Raw genomic sequence first — 22,101 nt, forward strand, 5'->3', positions numbered from 1 at the left:
CATGAGAAATGATGTACAAACACTGAAGGTTCAACTAAACTGAGCTCTCATAGAACACTCAGTGTCATCACAATGATGTCACAAAGGCAGAAGGTCTCAGTGCTGCAGCGCTGCAGGTGATGGTGTACATTTAAATTTCACCATTTGTTTATTTTTCATTATTTTACTCAAATGATTTTAACACCCCCCCCCCCCCCCCCCCACACCTAATTTATGAAAAATGTCTTTCTTTGATTTTACTGTGTTAATTATTTCTTTTATTTGTGCTTTTAGTGATAATTACTGTAACCTTACACAACATGTGTATCAAATACATTTACATAAATCATTTTTAGTCAAAGAATAAATAATGAATGGTAGAAAACAGCTGCTGAAGAAACACTTTTTAACTTTTTTAAATGCCCCAATCAATGTTATGAAAGCGGTAGAGAGGAGATGGATATACTGCATATAAGGTTAGGGTATTCAACACCAGCTCAGACTGAAGAAGTCATTCGGATTGAGTGACGAAACGTATCTCTACAACAAAATTGTGTCCAGATGAACTGATTCAACTTTGTGGATAATTCAAACAGGGACTTGAACCCTGGACCCTCAGATTAAAAGTCTGAAGCTCTACCGACTGAGCTACCCGAGCTCTGCAAACAACTTTAATCCTCACAAGCATGTGACTTAAATTACAAACTTTAACATACGTTGTCGTGTAGAATTAATATAAAACGTTTTATTTCTGTTTCGGCTCTCTTGAAGGTGATTATATAAAGTTTTAGGTGAAGTATGTTGCTGCTTACACACACAAAGAAAAACATCTCTGGAGGAAAATTTAGCAGGTAGATTACAAACAGATTCCTTTCTTTCACCTTTTTCCTGTATCAATTGCACGATTGTTTTCCAGTCCTTAAATGTTATGTGCATTTATTTGTGGCAAAATAAAAAAGTCCATAAAAATCTAATTGAGTTAGCAAAGAACCTTGAATTATACTAAATAGTTCTTCAAGTAGAAACAGTTCTAGCAAGAACACAAAAAACCTAAATAAACACTTCTTAAGACTTCTTAGTCTTAGTTTTTTATTATTTCAAATGCCATTCATTATTTCAAATGCCATTCATAATTTATAATCAATCACTGATTTGTGAGATATCAGCAGTAGTAGATCATGTTTAACTGGTTTAATATTGTTTAAGCGCTGATTATCGGCTGTTTTTCGTGAGTATGTTGGGCGGTTTTCCATGTATTTTGGCGGAGTTTTAAATGCGCAATCTGGGAACCCTGACTGAAGCGTTCATTCATATTTTGGAGCGATGTATGTTTGTATGCTAGAATATAAATAACATCTTTTACAAACTGCTGTATATTTACATTGACATTTTCCCTTCTGTCTAAACCTTAAAATTGGATTTGTAAAAGTAAGCGATACTGTGGATAATATATTTAATGAGCTGAACTAACCGAGAGAAGCGCTAACGGTGGTGGAAGAGTCTAAAAGGGTTTGGAACAAAGTCGTATCATCATAGCAGTACAACACAGTTTTGTCCGTAGTATCCGAAAATATCCAGAAGCTAATATACAAAAAAACTTTTATTTTAATAAACTTACCTTGTTGAAAAAAGTATGACCACAATTTCTAAACAAACACAGTATCCGCTGCTGCAGTCTCTACACAAACTTTTCTGCACTGAAATCGCAAGGACACATTTTATGGATATTACGGTAATGCACTGAAAACTCGTCCTACAGTCATGCAAGCACATACAGCAGTGTGTGAGTTTACACTAATCAACCATAACATTAAAACCACCTCCTTGTTTCTACACTCACTGTCTATTTTATCAGCTCCACTTACCATATAGAAGCACTTTGTAGTTCTACAATTACTGACTCTAGACTGCTCACTCTGTTCTTCAATGGTCAGGACCACCACAGAGCAGGTATTATTTAGTAAGTGGATGATTCTCAGCACTGAGAATCAGGGCAGTGGTTCATTATTCCTGGTTCAATCGATTAAGACTCCCATGAAGTCACCCAAATGTCAAAGCATCCCCACACAATCACACTTGATAGATGGCGGCGCCCATGTCGGCAGCGGCTGCATCGGCTCACGATAAAAACACCGGTAAAAACACCGTTAGGGAATCTGGCATTGTCCGAAATCGCGCAGAAAGACTGATCTATGATCGTAACAGCTTGTTGTTACTGCATAAAACGATACAAACGAGTCCTGTTGATTCAAATACTTTGGATACGTTAAAAGAGCTCGGCTTGCTACGCTCACCTGGAGAGGCCTGTACAACACCGACAACTCCTACCAACGCTGCCCGTTTTCGGAGGAGACGCAGACGGTGTACGCGGAGGCGCAAGCGGGGTACCCGCGGAGGAGCTAGCGCTAGGCTAAGAGCTAACCCATGCAGAACACCGATGCCGTCTATATTGCTGGCCAACGTCCGCTCCTTGGAGAATAAACTGGACTACCTCAGACTGGATTTAACAAGAAAACGGGAGGTGAGGGACTGTTGTGCTTTAATCTTTACCGAGACCTGGCTTAACGACGCGGTTACGGATGACGCGATTAGCATGGAGGGGCTAACCATCTTCCGAGCAGACAGATCTGGAGCTCTGAGTGGTAAAACCCGTGGCGGTGGAGTGTGCATTTATATAAATAAAAGATGGTGCAGAAACGCTGACAGGATCTATTCTTATTGCTCTCCGGACATTGAACTTTTGTCAGTTAAATGCCGTCCCTTTTATCTCCCAAGGGAATTTTCCACCATAGTCATCAGCGCTGTTTACATACCCCCCGACGCAGACGTAAAGGCAGCCCTAAACACCCTCTATGTTTTAATGAATGACTGGCAAACCACCTATCCTGAGGCAGTATTTATTGTTGCTGGAGATTTTAACCAAGCAAACATGCGGAAAGTTCTCCCTCACTTTTACCAACATGTGGACTTTGGGACAAGAGGCGACAATCTATTGGACCATGTGTACACTAACATCAAGGGAGCATTCAAAGCATCCCCCCGCCCCCACCTTGGCTCTTCTGATCACATAACTGTGATGTTAACACCCGCATACAGACCCATGCTCACCAGAACTAAACCTTCCACAAGACAGGTGAGGATCTGGCCTGAGGGAGCCACAACAGCTTTGCAGGACTGCTTTGACTGCACTGACTGGTCTGTTTTTAAAGATGCTGCCACCAAGGACCAAATCACAGATGTCAGTGAGTATGCTGAAGTAGTCTCAGATTACATACAAAAATGCATGGACGACGTCAGTGTCACAAAAAACATCACTGTCCGGGCAAACGAAAAACCATGGATGACTACTGAGGTTCGGGCTTTGCTGAAAGAAAGAAACTCAGCTTTTAAATCTGGCAACACTACTGCCCTCAGGTCTACCAGGGCCAATCTGAACAAGGCTATCAGAACGGCAAAAAGAGCCCATGGGCAAAGAATTCAAGGACACTTTCAGGACCACAGAGACACAAAGAGCTTGTGGCGGGGAATCCAGTCTGTCACAGACTACAAGTCTACTCCTCAAACCTGGGATGACAGCACTGACTTTCTAAACAACCTCAATAACTTTTTCAGTAGGTTCGAAGCTCTTAACAATACACCTGCAGTAAAAGTCACACCGCATCCTGACGACCCAGTGTTAATTCTGGACCCATCGGACGTCCGTCGAACACTAAGGAATATAAATCCTCGAAAAGCTGCAGGTCCTGACAAGATACCTGGTGGTATGCTCAAGAGATGTGCGGATCAACTGACTCTTGTCCTAACAGACATATTTAACATCTCCCTGAGTCAAGCTGTTGTTCCATCATGTTTCAAAACCTCAGCTATTATCCCAGTTCCAAAAAATCCACAGTAACTAGTCTAAATGACTTTCGACCAGTAGCACTCACCCCCATAATAATGAAGTGTTTTGAAAGACTAGTCAAGAACCATATAACATCTGTCCTACCTCCATCACTTGATCCTTTTCAGTTTGCCTACCGCCCTTGCCGGTCTACTGATGACGCAATTTCAACTGCTCTTCATCTAAGCCTGGAGCACCTGGAGAAAAGGAACTCACATGTACGGATGCTGTTTGTCGACTTCAGTTCGGCTTTTAACACAATAATCCCCCAGCATCTGTCCAGCAAACTGGTCACACTGGGACTAAACACCACACTGTGCAATTGGATTCTGGATTTTCTCACAGACAGACATCAGTTTGTGCATGTAGGCAACAACACATCAACCACGGTCTCACTGTCTACAGGATCTCCACAAGGATGTGTGCTGAGCCCTCTACTGTTTACTCTGATGACCCATGACTGTTGTGCTAAGTCCAACACAAATCACATAATAAAGTATGCAGATGACACAACAGTTGTGGGACTCATTCTGGACAACAACGAGACTGCATACAGAAAGGAGGTGAGACTCTTTGTGGAATGGTGCAGCAATAACAACCTGGTCCTGAATGTTGATAAAACCAAAGAGATGGTGATTGACTTCAGGAAAAAACAGCCCATTCACACCCCGACCTACATCAATGGCACGCCGGTTGAAATTGTCCAGAACACGAAGTTCTTAGGGGTTCACGTTACGGACAACCTGACCTGGTCCTTGCACACCTCCTCTCTGGTCAAAAAGGCTCACCAGCGATTGCATTTCTTACGCCGATTGAGGAGGGCCCATCTCAGTCCACCAATCCTCACCACTTTCTACAGAGGCACAATAGAGAGTGTTTTAACCAGCAGCATCTCTCTCTGGTATGAGAGTTGTAACATCTCAGAAAAAAAGGCCCTCAGGAGAGTGGTTAGGACAGCAGAAAAGACCATAGGGGTCAGACTTCCACCTATTGAGGATCTGGCTCAAAAGCACCTCTTGTCAAAAGCCAGGAGCATCATTAGTGACTCCACTCACCCCTGTCACAGACTGTTCACCCTTCTGCCCTCGGGTAAAAGGTACAGTAGTCTACGCTGCAACACGGACCGGTTCAGAAGAAGTTTCTACCCAACTGCCATCAGACTTCTCAAATTAACCCAAATCTGATAAATATTTTCATCTATGGATATAACATGTGCAATATCCTTAAATCTTAACAAGCAGTAACAAAATGTGCAATAACAAAATGTGCAATAATTATCATTATGTATAACCACTGTGAATTTTTCTGCATGTGCAATACTTTAACTACAATGTGCAATTTTCGTAATGTCAGTATTATTATTAGTAGTATTATTTAACTTTACTATTCTATTACTATTCTATATATATTTCTTATTTTTTAAACCTGTGGTGTTTTTAACGTGAACCAATGCACGTAATCTCGTTTTTTCTGTACACTTCGGTGTACAGTAAAATGACAATAAAGTAAATCTTGAATCTTGAATCTTGAATGTTTGTCAATGTAAAAAATCAAACAAAACGATTAATTACAGAGCCTAAATGTCTTTGTAACACTTACAGACTGACCTGATTTTTGATGCTGTGTTTCAGTGAGCAATGACGCAACGAGTTTCATATTACGTGATGCCCTTAAATGATCATAATGTTTCTGCCCTGGAGAATGCGGGCATCACTCCCGTTACCTCTCGCATGCTAAGGGAGCGCTCTACCATTTGAGCTAATTCCCCTGACGAAGAAACCACCTTTACCCTTTGTAATGTACTAACAGAGCAGAGCGTTGATGCTGCATTATGTAGACAAAATAGTGCAGGATAAACCAACTGTTTAGTGCAGTGCAATAACAAAGCAGCTCTGTGAAGCAAGAACTGAAACTATAAAGCATGTAATTCAACATAAAATATGTGGCTATTAATATCTAAAACTCAGCGCATTATTAGGCTGCACATAAATATAGATTTAAACTGTCCTCTATTTACTACAGTCTGTTTGCAACAGCTGGGCGTACAACTAGTTGGTGTGGAGAACATGTTACACATGTAGTGTGCTATTATTTCAAGCTGATCAAGTACATGCTATTTCACTTAGAAATATCTCACAAAGTACAAATTCTTCAACTTTCTAAATAAACCATGTAGTACGGGACATTACCGCTTACCCAACGCAGTAATAAATGACTCGCCCGAACAGGGACTTGAACCCTGGACCCTGATGCTCTACCGACTGAGCTATCCGGACTCCTGCAACCTGCTTTAATCCTCACAAGGATGTGACATAAATTACAAACTTTAACATACTGTACGTTGTCCTGTAAAACTTCAATTAATATAAAAAGGTTTTATTGCCAAAAGTATTCACTCGTCTGCCTTCACACGCATATCAGAATCAGAATCAGAATCACTTTATTTCGCCAGGTATGTTACACATACGAGGAATTTGCTTTGGTGATAAACTCAATGATACACACAACAGTCCACATAGTAGTACAAACAATACACATAATAGTACAGACAATTACACATGTATGACATGTAACATAGAACATATTTAACAGACCCGACAGCACACGGACTGTTAACCAGTATTTACCAACATTTGCCCAAGAGAACAACTTTGGTTAAAAAGTGTTACAGCTCTGGGGAAATGTGTGTCTTGATGTGTTTGTTTTTATTGTCCTGAGTCTTCTGCCAGATGGAAGAGTTTGAAAAAGGTGATGTCCAGGATGAGAGGGGTCTACTGTAATTTTGCCGGCACGCTTCAGCACTCTGCTGTTGTAAATGTCCTGAAGCGTTGGCAGACTGCATCCAATGATCCTCTCCGCTGTCCTGATTATACGCTGGAGTTTGGCTCGTTCGTGTGATGTTGAGGAACCAAACCAGATGGTGATAGACGATGTGAGGATGGACTCTATTATTGCTGTGTAGAACTGGATCAGCAGACTCTGGGGCAGGTTGAATTTCTTCAGCTGTCTCAGGAAGAACATTCTCTGCTGAGCCCTCTTGGCGATGGAGAGCGTGTTCTTTTCCCACTTTAGGTCCCTGGATAAGGTGGTGCCCAGGAACTTAAGTGACTCCACCACTAAGGCCATAGAGCCATTAATTGTGAGGGGGTGTAAGGAGGGTGCGTTGCGCCTGAAATCCACCACCATCTCTACAGTCTTTTGTGTGTTGATCAGCAGGTGGTTGTCGCTGCACCAGGAGACCAACTGCTCGACTTCCTTTCTGTAGGCAGACTCGTCACCATCGGTTATGAGGCCCACCACAGTGGTGTCATCAGCAAACTTAAGGATCTTTACAGCTGGTTCCTTAGAAACACAGTCATTGGTATAAAGACTGAAGAGAAGGGGTGAAAGCACACAGCCTTGTGGTACACCAGTACTTAGGTTCCGCTGGTCTGAAGTGTGTTTTCCTAGCCGTACCTGCTGTGTCCTATTAGTCAGAAAGTCCATGATCCACCGGCAGATGGCATCCGGCACTGACAGCTGGGACAGTTTAACCTGCAGCAGCTCTGGCACTATGGTGTTAAAAGCCGAGCTGAAGTCCACAAACAGAACTCGAACGTAGGTTCCAGGACTGTCGAGATGCTGTAGCATGAAGTGCAGGGCTACGTTGACTGCATCATCGACAGATCTATTTGCTCTGTATGCAAACTGCATGGGATCCAGTAAAGAATTTGTGATGGTCTTTAGGTAGGCTAGGATCAAGCGTTCGAAGACCTTCATGACTACAGATGTCAGGGCTACAGGTCTGTAATCATTCAGTCCAGAAATGTTCATTTTTTTGGGGACTGGTATGATGGTCGATGTTTTGAAGCATGAAGGAACAGAGCAAAGTTCTAATGATCTGTTAAAAATGTGAGTGAAGGTAGGCGCCAGTTGATTGCTGCAGTGCATAAGGGTGGATGGAGAGATTCCGTCTGGCCCAGGAGCTTTTCTCACCTTTTGTTTCTTAAAGAGTCTGTTAACGTCCCGCTCGTTGATGGTTAAAGGAGCCGGGGACAGAGGTGAGAGAGCCAGGGTGGAGGAGGAGGAGGATGAAGAATTAGCTGAGAAAGGCTGAGAATTGTCTTTATTGTATTCGAATCTGCAGTAGAACTCGTTCAGGTCGTTGGTGAGTTGACGGTCATTCAGGAGAAGGGGGGTCTTTCGCACCTTGTAGTTAGTGATCTCTTCAAGGCCCCTCCAGACTGAAGTTGGGTCGTTAGCAGCAATCTGGCTTTTCAGCTTTTCTGAATATTCCTTTTTTGATGATCGGATACCTTTCTCCAGCTTGTATTTGAACTTTGACTTGCATATGAACTTGAGTGACTCCCATTCTTAATCCAAAGGCTTTAATATGATGTCGGCCCACCCTTTGCAGCTATAACAGCTTCAACTCTTCTGAAAAGGCGTTCCACTTCTTAGTGCTACATACGTACATCAGTTGTATTCCACACAGATCAGCATGCAATGAAACTTTCCAACGCAATATTAACTGGATTCATATTATGCCATCTAGTGGACGATTGAATAGCCTACAGCAAGCACAAACAGGGTTTGAGTTCTTAATAAATAATGCAGTCAGTTTAAAACCCAACAAGAAGGTTGTACCTAATACACTCATACCAGAGAAAACACACCCTAACATGCTAGTGCTGTTACAGTGCTAACAATGGTCCACCCACAAAACATTATTTGGTCAGTTGGAGATCTCATATGGGGCTCCCTTTCAAATATTTGATTTACAGCCTAGTGACAAAGTGTACAGTGCAGCAGATGGGTTAGAGTCAGTAAATTTATCATACATAATAATGTGAAAAGATTCAGGAGTTCGTACAAATATTAGTTTGTGTGGTGCGGGAGTGGTGTCAACAGTGTCCAAGTTTGACAGAATGGTTTAGCAGTCTAAGGCACTGTATTCAGTATGCAGTATTCGCTGGAGGGGTGGGTTCAAATCCCACTTCTGATAGCTCATGCTTTATACAAATTTACGTCTTTAACCCTCTACCATACATAATAATGTGAAAAGATTTGCACAAATCTTAGTCGGTGTGGGCGAAAGTGGTATCACTGACATCCCAGATAGTCAGGATGGCCGAGCGGTCTAAGGCGCTGCGTTCAGGTCGCAGTCTCCCCTGGAGGCGTGGGTTCGAATCCCACTTCTGACAATTCCTGCTTTATACAAATTTACATCTTTAACCCTCTACCATACATAATAATGTGAAAAGATACAAAAGTTCGTACAAATCTTAGTCCTAGTTAGTCTTTTTTTTATTATTGTTTCAAATGCCATTAATAATTTATAATCACTGATTTGTGAGATATCAGCAGTAGTAGGTCATGTTTAACTGGTTTATTATTGTTTAAGCGCTGATTATCGGCTGTTTTTCGTGAGTATGTTGGGCGGTTTTCCATCCATTTTGACTGACATTGAAATGCGCAATCTGGCAACCCTGGCTGAAGCGTTTATTCACATTTTGGAGCGATGTATGTTTGTATGCTAGAATATAAATAACATCTTTTACAAACTGCTGTCTATTTACATTTTCTCTTCTGTCTAAACATTTTTGGAATTAAGTTTGTAAAAGTAAGCGATACTGTGGATAATATATTTAATGAGCTGAACTAACTGAGAGAATCGCTAACGGTGGTGGAAGAGTCTAAAAGGGTTTGGAACATAGTCGTATCATCATAGCAGTACAACACAGTTTTGTCCGTAGCATCCGAAAATATCCAGAAGCTAATATACAAAAAACATTTATTTTAATAAACTTACCTTGTTGAAAAAAGTATGACCACAATTTCTAAACAAACACAGTATCCGCTGCTGCAGTCTCTACACAAACTTTGCAAGAACACATTTTACGGATATTACGGTAATGCACTGAAAACGCGTCCTACAGTAATGCAAGCACATACAACAGTGTGTGAGTTTACACTAATCAACCATAACATTAAAACCACCTCCTTGTTTCTACACTCACTGTCTATTTTATCAGCTCCACTTACCATATAGAAGCACTTTGTAGTTCTACAATTATTGACATGAGCACCACAGAGCAGGTATTATTTAGGTGGTGGATGATTCTCAGCACTGCAGTGACATGGTAGATATAAAGATATAGACATACTTTATTTGTCATATATACATAGTACAAAGAAATTATTTCTTTGCATATCCCAGCTTGTTTGGAAGCTGGGGTCAGAGTGCAGGGTCAACCATCGTACAGCACCCCTGGAGCAGACAGGGGCCTTGCTCAAGGACCCAACAGTGGCTGCATAGCAGAGCCTGGATTTGAACCGCCAATTCTGGGTAATAGCCCAAAGCTCTACCCACTAGGCTACCACTGTGGTGGTGTGTTAGTGTGTGCTGTGCTGGTATAAGTGGATCAGACACAGCAGCACTGCTGGAGTTTTTAAATACAGTGTCCACTCACTGTCCACTCTATTAGACACTCCTACCTAGTTGGTCCACCTTGTAGATGTAAATTCAGAAACGATCGCTCATCTATTGCTGAGTTGGTCATCTTCTAGACCTTCATCAGTGGTCATAGGACGCTTCCCACAGGGTGCTGTTTGCTGGATGTTTTTGGTTGGTGGACTATTCTCAGTCCAGCAGTAACAGTGTTTAAAAACTCCAGAAGCACTGCTGTGTGTGTCTTATTGCAGGGAAGACACACACACACACACCCATAGGGCAATTCAGTGTCTCCAATTAACCCCAGGAAACCCACACAGACACTGGAAGAACATGCAAACTCCACACAGAAAGGACGCGAGCGGCCTGCCTGGGGATTGAACCCAGGACCTTCTTGCTGTGAGGTGACAGTGCTACCCACCAAGCCACCATGCCTCCCCTTAAATCTGACTCTCCTGCATAAATTCGTAATAAAATCTTCTGTCTTACTTAGCCTTCTGCTTCCTTGTATAGAAATAGGCTAAAAACAGGGGGTAGAAAGTCCTGCTGTCCACTGCAAAGGACATTGAATGAAATTGCTGTACATTTTTAAATCTTTTGAAACAATTTGATTATTAGGAAAAGATTACAAGAAAGATCATGAGCTGCCACACACCCACAAATGTGACATTACTAAAAAGCCCAGGGTGTACTCTATAAAGTACAGTAGTACTCAAATGGATTGCATCAATGGTGCTTGTGTTAGAGATCTCGGACACATGTTCCCACAGGGGACAAAAATGAATTGCTCTGTCTCAGGAGGATATGTTAATTAAAGCTCATAATGTCACTCATTACAGTTTAATTTAGAAATACAAGATCTGATAACTGACCTTACAAATTTTGAAGCAGATCTGTGATGGAAATGTTGTGTTTCAATAAACAATAAAAGTTATCAGGAGCAATTCCTTAGAAGGCCACCAAAAGGGTTACCAAAAGTACAGTTGTTATACATCAGGTGTGCCCATTACGTCGATCGCGATCTACCAGTTGTTCGCACAGTGCATACTGGTAGATCGCACCTCATTCTAACAGGTCAGCGTGATTTACATGAAATGTGGCCACTGTTTTTCTAATTTGCGGTTTGCCTCCACCTCCACCTAATTTATTACAGGTTAGAACATAACATAAAAAAAACCTCTTTGTTTCTAAACTCACTGTCCATTTTATCAGCTCCACTTACCATATAGAAGCACTTTGTAGTTCTACAATTACTGACTGTAGTCCATCTGTTTCTCTACATAAATTTAAAACCTGGAGAATGCGGGCATCGATCCCGCTACCTCTCGCATGCTAAGCGAGCGCTCTACCATTTGAGCTAATTCCCCTGATGAAGGACCCTCCTTTAACCTTTGTAAATTGTAATGTACTAACAGAGCATTGATGCGTCATTATGAAAGGGCCAAAATAGTGCAGGATATGCCAACTGTTTAGTGCAGTGCAATAACAAAGCGGCTCCGTGAAGCAAGAACTAAAATTATGATGCATGTAATTCAACATAAAATATGTGGGTATTAATATCTAAAACTCAGTGCATTATTAGGCTGCACATACATATAGATTTAAACTGTCCTCTTTGTACTACAATCTGTTTGAAACAGCTGGACGTACAACTAGATGGTGTGGAGAACATGTTACACATACAGTGTGCTATTATTTCAAGCTGATCAAGTACATGCTATTTCACTTACAAACATCTCACAAAGTACAAATTCTTCATCATTCTAAATAAACCATGTAGTACAGGACATTACCGCTTACCTAATGCAGTAAGAAGCAACTCGCCCAAACAGGGACTTGAACCCTGGACCCTCAGATTAAAAGTCTGATGCTCTACCGACTGAGCTATCCAGGATCTGGAACCTGTTTTAATCCTCACAAGAATGTGACTTAAATTACAAACTTTAACATACGTTGTCCTGTAGAACTTCAAATAAAATAAAATGTTTTTATTTCTGTTTCGGCTCTCTTGAAGGCGATTATATAAAGTTTTAGGTGAAGTATGTTGCTGCTTACACACACAAAGAAAAACATATCAGGAGGAGAATTTTATGTTATGTGTATTTATATGTGGCAAAATAAAAAAAATCCATAAAAATCAAATTGAGATAGCAGGGTAATTCCTACTATTCGGTGCCATTTCAGGTTGGTAACTTTCTATAAAAAAGTGCAAAACCTTTCATGGTTTTATCATTTTATCTGAAGGAGGGCTTGTTAAAGTATAAGAAATATATGTTGGTCCAGCTCAGGATATTATACTTTAATAATTTTGACCAAATTTTTTGCATGTGACGTAGGACAAATGTGCCCCCTGTTACAGGACATTCTCTTCTCTATTAATAAGTGTTTTAAATGCAGTTATTTTAATATTTATATTTTCTAAAAGCTTAAATGTCCCTCAATTTATCCTGCAATTTTTTTTAAAGAACGTTTTTATAAACAAGCTTTATCTAAAAAAAGATACGTTGTTTTTAAAGGCACAATGTAATTTGAATACATTTCTTTTAGCATAAAAAGGAATTTCAATGGAATTTGGCTCCATTTTTAAATTATTTCATTTTACAGATTCATTCCCTCCAGGTAACCACAAAGATATGCATAATAATTGTTGATTTTATTTAATTAATATAAAAAAAACACAGGTAACAGGGTGGACAGACGAGAAACAGGGTGGACAGGACGTAACGGGGTGGACATCATACAGTTACCAACAGTAAATTTCATTAAAAAGAAGCAACTTGTGTCCCCCACCCTCATCCCCCACCTTCAACTATCAAATGTACTGAACACCTAAAGTAATTATCAGGAAAATTTTTCAGTCTAGTGCTCTCATATACAGTGGGGAAAATAAGTATTTAATCCCCTGCTGATTTTGTACGTTTACCCCCTTACAAAGACTTGAACAGTCTGTAATTTTTATCGTAGGTACACTTCAACTGTGAGAGACAGAATCTAAAAAATAATCCAGAAAAAAAACATTAAATAAAGGTTATAAATTAATTTGTATTTAATTAAGGGAAATAAGTATTTGATCCCCTACCAACCAGCAAGAATTCTGACCCCCACAGACCGGTTATGTGCCCATGAGGCACACAAATTATTCCTGTCCCTGTATAAAAGACACCTGTCACAGAATCAGTTTCTTCCATTCAAATCTCTCGACCACCATGGGCAAGACCAAAGAGCTATCAAAGGATGTCAGGGACAAGATTGTAGACCTGCACAAGGCTGGAATGGGCTACAAGACCATCAGCAAGAAGCTTGGTGAGAAAGAGACCACTGTTGGCGCGATAATTTGAAAATGGAAGAAATACAAGATCACAGTCAATCGCCCTCACTCTGGAGCTCCATGCAAGATCTCACCTGGTGGGGTAAGAATGATTCTGATAAAGGTGAGGTCAGCCCAGAATTACACAGGAGGAGCTTGTCAATGATCTCAAGGGAGCTGGAAGCACAGTCACCAAGAAAACCATTAGTAACACACTTCGCCGTAATGGATTGAGATCCTGCAGTGCCCGCAAAGTCCCTTTGCTGAAGAAGGCTCATGTACAGGTCCATCTGAAGTTTGCCAATGAACACCTAAATGATTCAGAGAAAGCTTGGGAGAATGTGATATGGTCAGATGAGACCAAAATTGAGCTCTTTGGCATCAACTCCACTCGCCGTGTTTGGAGGCAGAGAATGCCCAGTGGGGATGGTGTTCTTGGGGTCATATCCAGCATTTCTCTGCTCCCAGCTCCATTGAAATCATTGACAAGCTCCTCCCGTGTAATTCTGGGCTGACCTCACCTTTATCAGAATCATTCTTATCCCACGAGGTGAGATCTTGCATGGAGCTCCAGAGCAAGGGCAATTAACTATGATCTTGTATTTCTTCCATTTTCGAATTATCGCACCAACAGTGGTCTCTTTCTCACCAAGCTTCTTGCTGATGGTATTGTAGCCCATTTCAGTCTTGTGCAGGTCTACAATCTTGTCCCTGACGTCCCAGCGATACCACCGCACTGTAGTGACACTGGGAACCGGAAGCGTGAGAGCCCCTAACACGCTTAGGAGCGAGGGGTTAGGAGGGAAACTCCGAGGAGCGCTGGTCCCAACCCACGATTAACCATAACAAGGAACAGTCGGCGCGCTCAGGTTCGCGAAGCTGAAAACACACCGATCTGAAACAAGAAAGAGACAAAAGGGCACAGTTAGACAGGGGTAGACTGCGGATTCGAACCGGGGCTTTCGAGCGCGACAACCGCTTGCTCAGCGGGATCGCCACCCAGCGGTTGGAGAATCCACTGTTCAGTTTAACTAAAGGCACTGAGGCCAGAATTACCATCAGCGCTAAGCAGCACTGAATAAAGCCGCTAAGGCTAAATGCTAGCGCACAAGGACAGCAGTTAGAGGACTGCGTGACGTTGCACCACCCTAAATCTAAGAAAGGGAAAGAAAAATCCCGATTACCTCAAACCTTGCGGTTTTACCTACCCGAATGGCATACGCCACCAGGGCTACCAGCTAAGGCTACAAAATGTGGACGAGCGACCACAAAGGACCAAAAATAAACAACCAAAGGTGCAACACCCTCAGCTGCGCGGAGCTGGCTTAAACAGGCCGTTCCACAGCTGCGGGTGATCAGCACTAATGGGAAGGTCTAGTATAAGAGCCCTTTGTTTTCTGAGCTCTGTAAGGTCTGTTTCGCCGGGAACCCGGGGCACGTTCACCAGCTACTACAGACCTCGTTATACATCTCTGTCCTTTCTCCACCTCTCCTTCTCTTTACTAAGGTATCTCTGCCTTTTTTCAGGGTCTGCATCACGATGTGCCCTGTAGCGCCTCTGCTTTTCTGCAGCAGACAATGGTGCCATTCCCTGACAAATATATGCATCCCATTTAACTAATCTTTTTCAACATATATAACAAATAAATTCATATTAAATTAATAATAAATACCAATACTTCATCTTACTTCCACCCTATTACTATGTGTCCACCCTGTTACTGTGCAAAACAGTAACAGGGTGGACAGTAAAAGGAGGGACATTTTATGCTAAAGTTAGCATTACTGCTCATGTGATATACAGCAGGCTAGTTCATGGCGACCACAGACAAAGATTTTTAACCTGTTTATTAACCATATTTTAAAATTACAAAAATTTATAACTTTCCATTATAAATTAGCATAACAGAGTGGACATGTTATGCTTTACCGCATCAGTAAACCTTTCTAAAACATTGAAAAAAGAATGAATAAAGTATGATACCTACTCTGTTTTTTTGTGGATGATTTCCCTCCAAAAATGTATGCTACTTCCTGGTAGTCATGTGACTAGAGGAAGAGTAAGGGGGCATGTCCAGACAAATTTTCCATCACAGTAACAGGGGGGACAGTTGACTCAGGGACACAACTTATTTTAAAGACTTTAAATATTAAAAATGTATTAATAACAAAATATAACATTTGGTGAGAGATATTATAAATAAGGCTATACAACAACAATGAAAAATTTAGAATTTGTTTGATTTTTATTACTTATATTTGTAAATGAATTTGAGAAAACATGATTGGGGACATGGCAGTTAAGCCTACTTGCACTAAAATCAGAGTGGGTTTTTTTTTTATTAAATAATCCTGGGAACACTTCATTGTTTTCCATGGTGGAGGGGGGTTAATCATGTAAGACAAGCTTATAGAAATAAGTATTAGCCTATTTTTACACAAAATATACCATATTACATCATGGGGACTCAAATGGCACCGAATGCTAGGAATGACCAGCAAAGAACCTTGAATTATACTAAAGGGTTCTTCAAGTAGAAACAGTTCTAGCAAGAACACAAAAAACCCTAAAGAAACACTTCTTAAGACTTCTTAGTCTTAGTTTTTTATTATTTCAAATGCCATTCATTATTTCAAATGCCATTAATAATTTATAATCACTGATTTGTGAGATATCAGCAGTAGTAGATCATGTTTAACTGGTTTAATATTGTTTAAGCGCTGATTATCGGCTGTTTTTCGTGAGTATGTTGGGCGGTTTTCCATGCATTTTGACGGACTTTTAAATGTGCAATCTGGCAACCCTGGTTGAAGCGTTCATTCATATTTTGGAGCGATGTATGTTTGTATGCTAGAATATAAATAACATCTTTTACAAACTGCTGTATATTTACATTGACATTTTCCCTTCTGTCTAAACCTTGAAATTGGGTTTGTAAAAGTAAGCGATACTGTGGATAATATATTTAATGAGCTGAACTAACTGAGAGAAGCGCTAACGGTGGTGGAAGAGTCTAAAAGGGTTTGGAACATAGTCGTATCATCATAGCAGTACAACACAGTTTTGTTCGTAGCATCCGAAAATATCCAGAAGCTAATATACAAAAAAACGTTTATTTTAATAAACTTACCTTGTTGAAAAAAGTATGACCACAATTTCTAAACAAACACAGTATCCGCTGCTGCAGTCTCTACACAAACTTTTCTGCACTGAAATCTCAAGGACACATTTTATGGATATTACGGTAATGCACTGAAAACTCGTCAAAGTCATGCAAGCACATACAACAGTGTGTGAGTTTACACTAATCAACCATAACATTAAAACCACCTCCTTGTTTCTACACTCACTGTCCATTTTATCAGCTCCACTTACCATATAGAAGCACTTTGTAGTTCTACAATTACTGACTCTAGACTGCTCACTCTGTTCTTCAATGGTCAGGACCCCCACAGGACCACCACAGAGCAGGTATTGTTTAGATAGTGGATGATTCTCAGCACTGAGAATCAAGGCAGTGGTTCATTATTCCTGGTTCAATCGATTAAGACTCCCATGAAGTCACCCAAATGTCAAAGCATCCCCACACAATCAAACTTCCACCACCTGGTGGTATGATGGATGTTCTTATTGTTTCTTATTATGAAATACATTCATTCATTCACTGCCTGTTTTATCCTGGTAATGATCACTGTGAGTCTTTTTTTCAAAAAAACTTCAAAAAGTAAATAAAAAAGATAACAATAAAATCATTTCAGTTATATCAATAGCAGCGATCAAACTAAAAAATAAAACTCTGATGCATTTTAATATTGTAGCATTATAAGTTCATGCGTTTCTGTCAAAACAAAACAAAAAAGGTATGTAAATAAAACTGTTTAAGAGTAAATAGGGCGTTAATGACATTGTAACACTGACAGACTGGCCTAAAGATTAATGCTGCAACGAATTTCGCCTTAATTTTATCATTTCAGATTCCGAGTTGCTGCCAAATGATCATAATGTTTCTGCACTGGAGAATGCGGGCATCGATCCCACTACCTCTCGCATGCTAAGCGAGCGCTCTACAATTTGAGTTAATTCCCCTTACGAAGACCCCACCTTTACTAATGTACTAACAGAGCGTTGATGCTGCATTATAAAGTCAGGGTGCAAGTGTTTAAGCTCAGACTCAGCTTTATAGTAATTCTATTATATAATACAATATTAACTGTATTCATATTATTCAATCTTGTGGACGATTGAATAGCCTACAACAAGCACAAACCGGGTTTGAGTTCGTAACAAATAATCCAGCCAGTTAAAAAGCCAACAAGAAGGCTGTACCTACTACACTCATACCAGAGAAAACACACTCTAACACGCTAGTGCCGTTACAGTGCTAAGAATGGTCCACCCAAAAAACATTATTTGGTCAGTTGGAGTGCTCATATGGGGCTCCCTTTCTATTGATATATGATTTACAGCCTAGTGACAAAGTGTACAGTGCAGCAAATGGGTTACAGATTAAGGAGTTTGTACAAATCTTAGTCCGTGTGGGGTGAGGGTGGTATTAATCATATCCTGGCTAGTCGGGATGGTCGAGCAGTCTAAGGCACTGCGATCAGGTCGCAGTCTCCCCTGGAGGTGTGGGTTCGAATCCCACTTCTGACAGCACATACTTGATACAAATTTATGTCATTAACTCTCTACCTAGTGCTGGACAATAATTCGATATAGATATATATCGCGATAGAAAATGTTTCAATAACGGTGATATGATTTTTAAACAAATTCGATCGATATGCATAACGTCAGCGTGCTTTGCCGGTGTTACTTTTTTGCGGAAGCATTTCTGCTCGCAGGTGTTCCCACAGGGACGCAATTCAACAGCGCACCTCAAGCGAGTAGTTCTCCATCAAAACAGTGCAGTTACACACTCAACATAAATGTCAACCACCAACACAATTACAGAAGAAGTAGTACTACTGAGTACTAATACTACTGAGTACCAATACCAGTTATTACTACTACTTCTTATTAGTTGTGCCGCGCTACGAATAAAGGCACCAACGGGATATTCGCGTTCCACTGTTGCCAGATTGGGCTCCAGCGTTGTAGAAGGCTATTAAAAGTAAAGTTAATTTTCAATGCTGATTTGGCTTAATAGTGTTGGTCAGAATGTATATTCTTGAAAGAAAATTAAAAATAGTTTTCCATGCATTCACACTGGCCTGTTCTGGGGTTCAAATGAGTCTCATCAGTACACACAACTTTGCAATCAAATGATCAAGTATTGCAAATGAATATCTTTGAAATTCTGTTAAGGTTATAGATTATATTTTGGTTTTTCACAGGAAATATGAGAAAAAATAAAAAGCTTATTATGCTAGGCTTAATGTAATTCTGCATGGTACTCACTGCCTGTATAGGTAAACGAGTGAGTGACCAAAACACTACTAGATCAACAGCTACTAGCCACATACAAAAATAAGGTATCAGACAGTTTCTGTGCCACCCCTGTGTGAGCAATGGTCCAGTCTGGCCACCCCTATGGAAATTGTCTGGCTTTGCCACTGTCTACAGTTGAAAAAGAAGCAGACGAAATAGCTGATAAGAGATGAAGGACTAATTCAGTGGTGTATTCAGCTTGTATTTCTTACCAGAAACCAGAAAAGAGGTTTGCAGGTACAGCCATCCAATTTTGGTGTTCTTGGCAGTTTTTCTGACATTTCTGTTATTCATATCGATATCGGAATTATATCGTATCGACCGAAATTAGGAGTTATATTGTGATATAAATTTTAGCCATATCGTCCAGCCCTACCTCTACCATACATAATAATGTGCAAAGATATAACGGTTCATACAAATCTTAGTCCTAGTTAGTCTTAGTTTTCTATTACAAAAACTATCCTTTACTCTTTGTAAATTTTAATGGATTAACAGAGTGTTGATGCTGCATTAAGTAGGAGTGCAACGTGTTTAATCTCACGTACTCTTTTCTATATTATGTGGTGCTTTTATACCATCACAGACTCAGTTTATTTAAAACGTTCATCCCAGCTTTTAGGACGAACTGAAAAAAATAATAACTGTCTTTGTACCACTGACAGACTGACTTAAAAAATGATTTGAGTGAAAATAGAGCATAAATGTTATTGTAACATTGTAAATTTTGATGCTGCGTTTCAGTGAGCATTGACGCAACAAGTTTCATATTACGTGATGCCTTAAATGATCATAATGTTTCTTCACTGGAGAATGCGGGCATCGATACCGCTACCTCTCACATGCTTAGCTCTACCATTTCAGCTAATTCCCCCTACTATGAACCTCCTTTACCCTTTGCAAATTGTAATGTACTGACAGAGCAGAGCGTTAATTAAGCAATAGAACACTCGAGGTCGTGTGTTATCGCGAATAACATCACGGCTGTGATTTGGTCGCAGGCACGAGCCGAAGGCACACGACCTCGAGTGTTCTATTGCTTTTATACAACAGTTTTTACAAAATAAAGAAAGAAAATAAATCAACGAAGCCCTGAATTTCATATTAATTATGCTTTAATATTGACAATACCTTCCGCCAAAAAGTAGTTCCACAGCAAATGAGTTGCTATGCAACGGTAAACATTCCCTACCAGTACAGTAGGCTAAAAAAAAAAGGCATATAGTTTAACATTACAAAGTTACGCTAGTTTGGAATAAAAATAATAATCGAATATAAATAAGGGAAGTGTGCAGATTAACATATATAAATAACGCAATAACTATTTTAATTCTTAATTAATTTTATTTTTAGCTTTTTCTCATTTTCCTTTCATCTTCGCTTATTCGCTATAACACCCTCCCTCTCGTGTTCTGTTGCTTAATTAAAATATAGAATTTATTTATTTATTAGAGTTATTGTGTTATTTGTATATGTTAATCTGCACACTTCCGTTCATTGTGCAGTTAGAAAAAAAAGGCTGCTCTGTAGGATGTGCATCGGCATCAAACAGTCCGGCTGGCTCGGTTACCTTATGCCTTTTTTTTCGCTTCGCTGGTGGCCTCTGTACTGTGTTTTCTGGGTCATGTTCTGCACTGAGGACTGCACTCCACCTTTTTCTGTCAGCTAGTGTGGGTCTCCAATAGCTTTTTAACGAGCCCTCAGACCTGTAATTAGTTAATCTATTTAGAGTTCTAAAATACATATGCTAGTTTAAGGTCATTTGATAACTGGACATGCACATTTCTTTTATTTCTTCTTACCGGTGTCCAGTAACAGACATAATCTCCTTTGACTCCAGACCGGCATCGGACAATCTCTGAACTGCTGTGGCTCGCAAGCAGTGGTTGGTGTACATGCGGCTCGTACCAGCCTCTCTGCATATCCGTGGAAGCATAGTTGCAAGCTGATTCACTCCCAGAGGACTGGCGATGTACCACACTGCATCTGCTGCACACGCTGACTTTTTGGGATGTAAATAAAAGGCTGGCGCATTCATGCATTTTGCTCAGATATTTTTCTAATGTTGCAACTGGGCATAGGCTGTCTACGGGTTTGGCAAACATGAATCCCCTATAGTTTTCACGGTCTCGCTCCATAACGTCTTTGTGGTTTTTTGTTTCTTCATTAAATGACAGCGTGCAGTATTTTGTGCCGATTTCATCTGTTTTGATAACAAATGACTCTTTTGTAAGTGATCTGTTGCCCTCCTTACCTCGCCGCCCAAAATGAAGTTGGATATCGAACCAAACTTTGTTCAGGAGTCCTCTTGGATGGTTGGGATTACATGCGTTAGATTCCCTGATCATTTTCTCATCTGCGGGTGAAATCGATGGATGATGGGTCGTTTTATCTCTGCCTGCGCGTCTGATTGTTTTAATTGTTCCGAGGAAGACGTTGTTTGCAGGCTTAAAAGGGTCATTCTTTAAACACCAGGAACGACTAAGTGGAGGTTCGTTAAGGTACCTGTTGAGCCCCGTGCGCAGTCCGAGATAACTGCTGATACTATAGGGCTCACCTTTTGCGGCACGGATAGAGCCATAGAAGTGTCGAAGTATTAAGTTCAGCTCAGCCTTTTCAATTGTCGCCAAATTAACCTGAATGTAATTTTGTAACAGCCAGTCTGTAAAGCACTTAGTAGCCCATCTTGTTTGCCGAATTGTATTCTGTTCGTTTCTCGTCAATTCCAGCGTAATCAGCTGTTCTTCTGTCACTGCAGCCGACCTAACAGCGTTTACCGAAACAGAATTTGATGTGCGTTTGCTTTCACACTCTTCTTCAGAGTCTGACCAAACAGGCTTCAGGTCGAATGTAATCTGAAAGTCATCCATTGTATCAATTTCTGGATGCGCACTAATGAGCACTAATAGATGAGTATCTAATAGACTATCATAATAGTATGAGCACTAATAGACCTACAAAACAACCGGTGGCTTGTGTGCGTGAAGCTTGTCGTTATGGCAACGCGTGAGCGGAGTAATACAGTTATTGTGTGAAAAGCCCGTGCTGTTATCACGAATATCAGCACA

General features: G+C 40.5%; 2 non-coding genes across 2 annotated transcripts; one reads left to right on the forward strand and one right to left on the reverse strand.

The window, feature by feature from the left end:
- Positions 1-8,962: 8,962 nt before the first annotated feature.
- trnal-cag (transfer RNA leucine (anticodon CAG)) lies at positions 8,963-9,045 on the forward strand. The gene has a single exon. It is a non-coding gene; the product is annotated as a tRNA-Leu (tRNA).
- Positions 9,046-11,589: 2,544 nt separating this feature from the next.
- On the reverse strand, positions 11,590-11,662 carry trnaa-agc (transfer RNA alanine (anticodon AGC)). The gene has a single exon. It is a non-coding gene; the product is annotated as a tRNA-Ala (tRNA).
- Between the last annotated feature and the right edge of the window lie 10,439 nt (positions 11,663-22,101).

This window comes from Trichomycterus rosablanca, chromosome 10 (assembly GCF_030014385.1).
Source record: "Trichomycterus rosablanca isolate fTriRos1 chromosome 10, fTriRos1.hap1, whole genome shotgun sequence".
Lineage (NCBI taxonomy): Eukaryota > Metazoa > Chordata > Actinopteri > Siluriformes > Trichomycteridae > Trichomycterus > Trichomycterus rosablanca.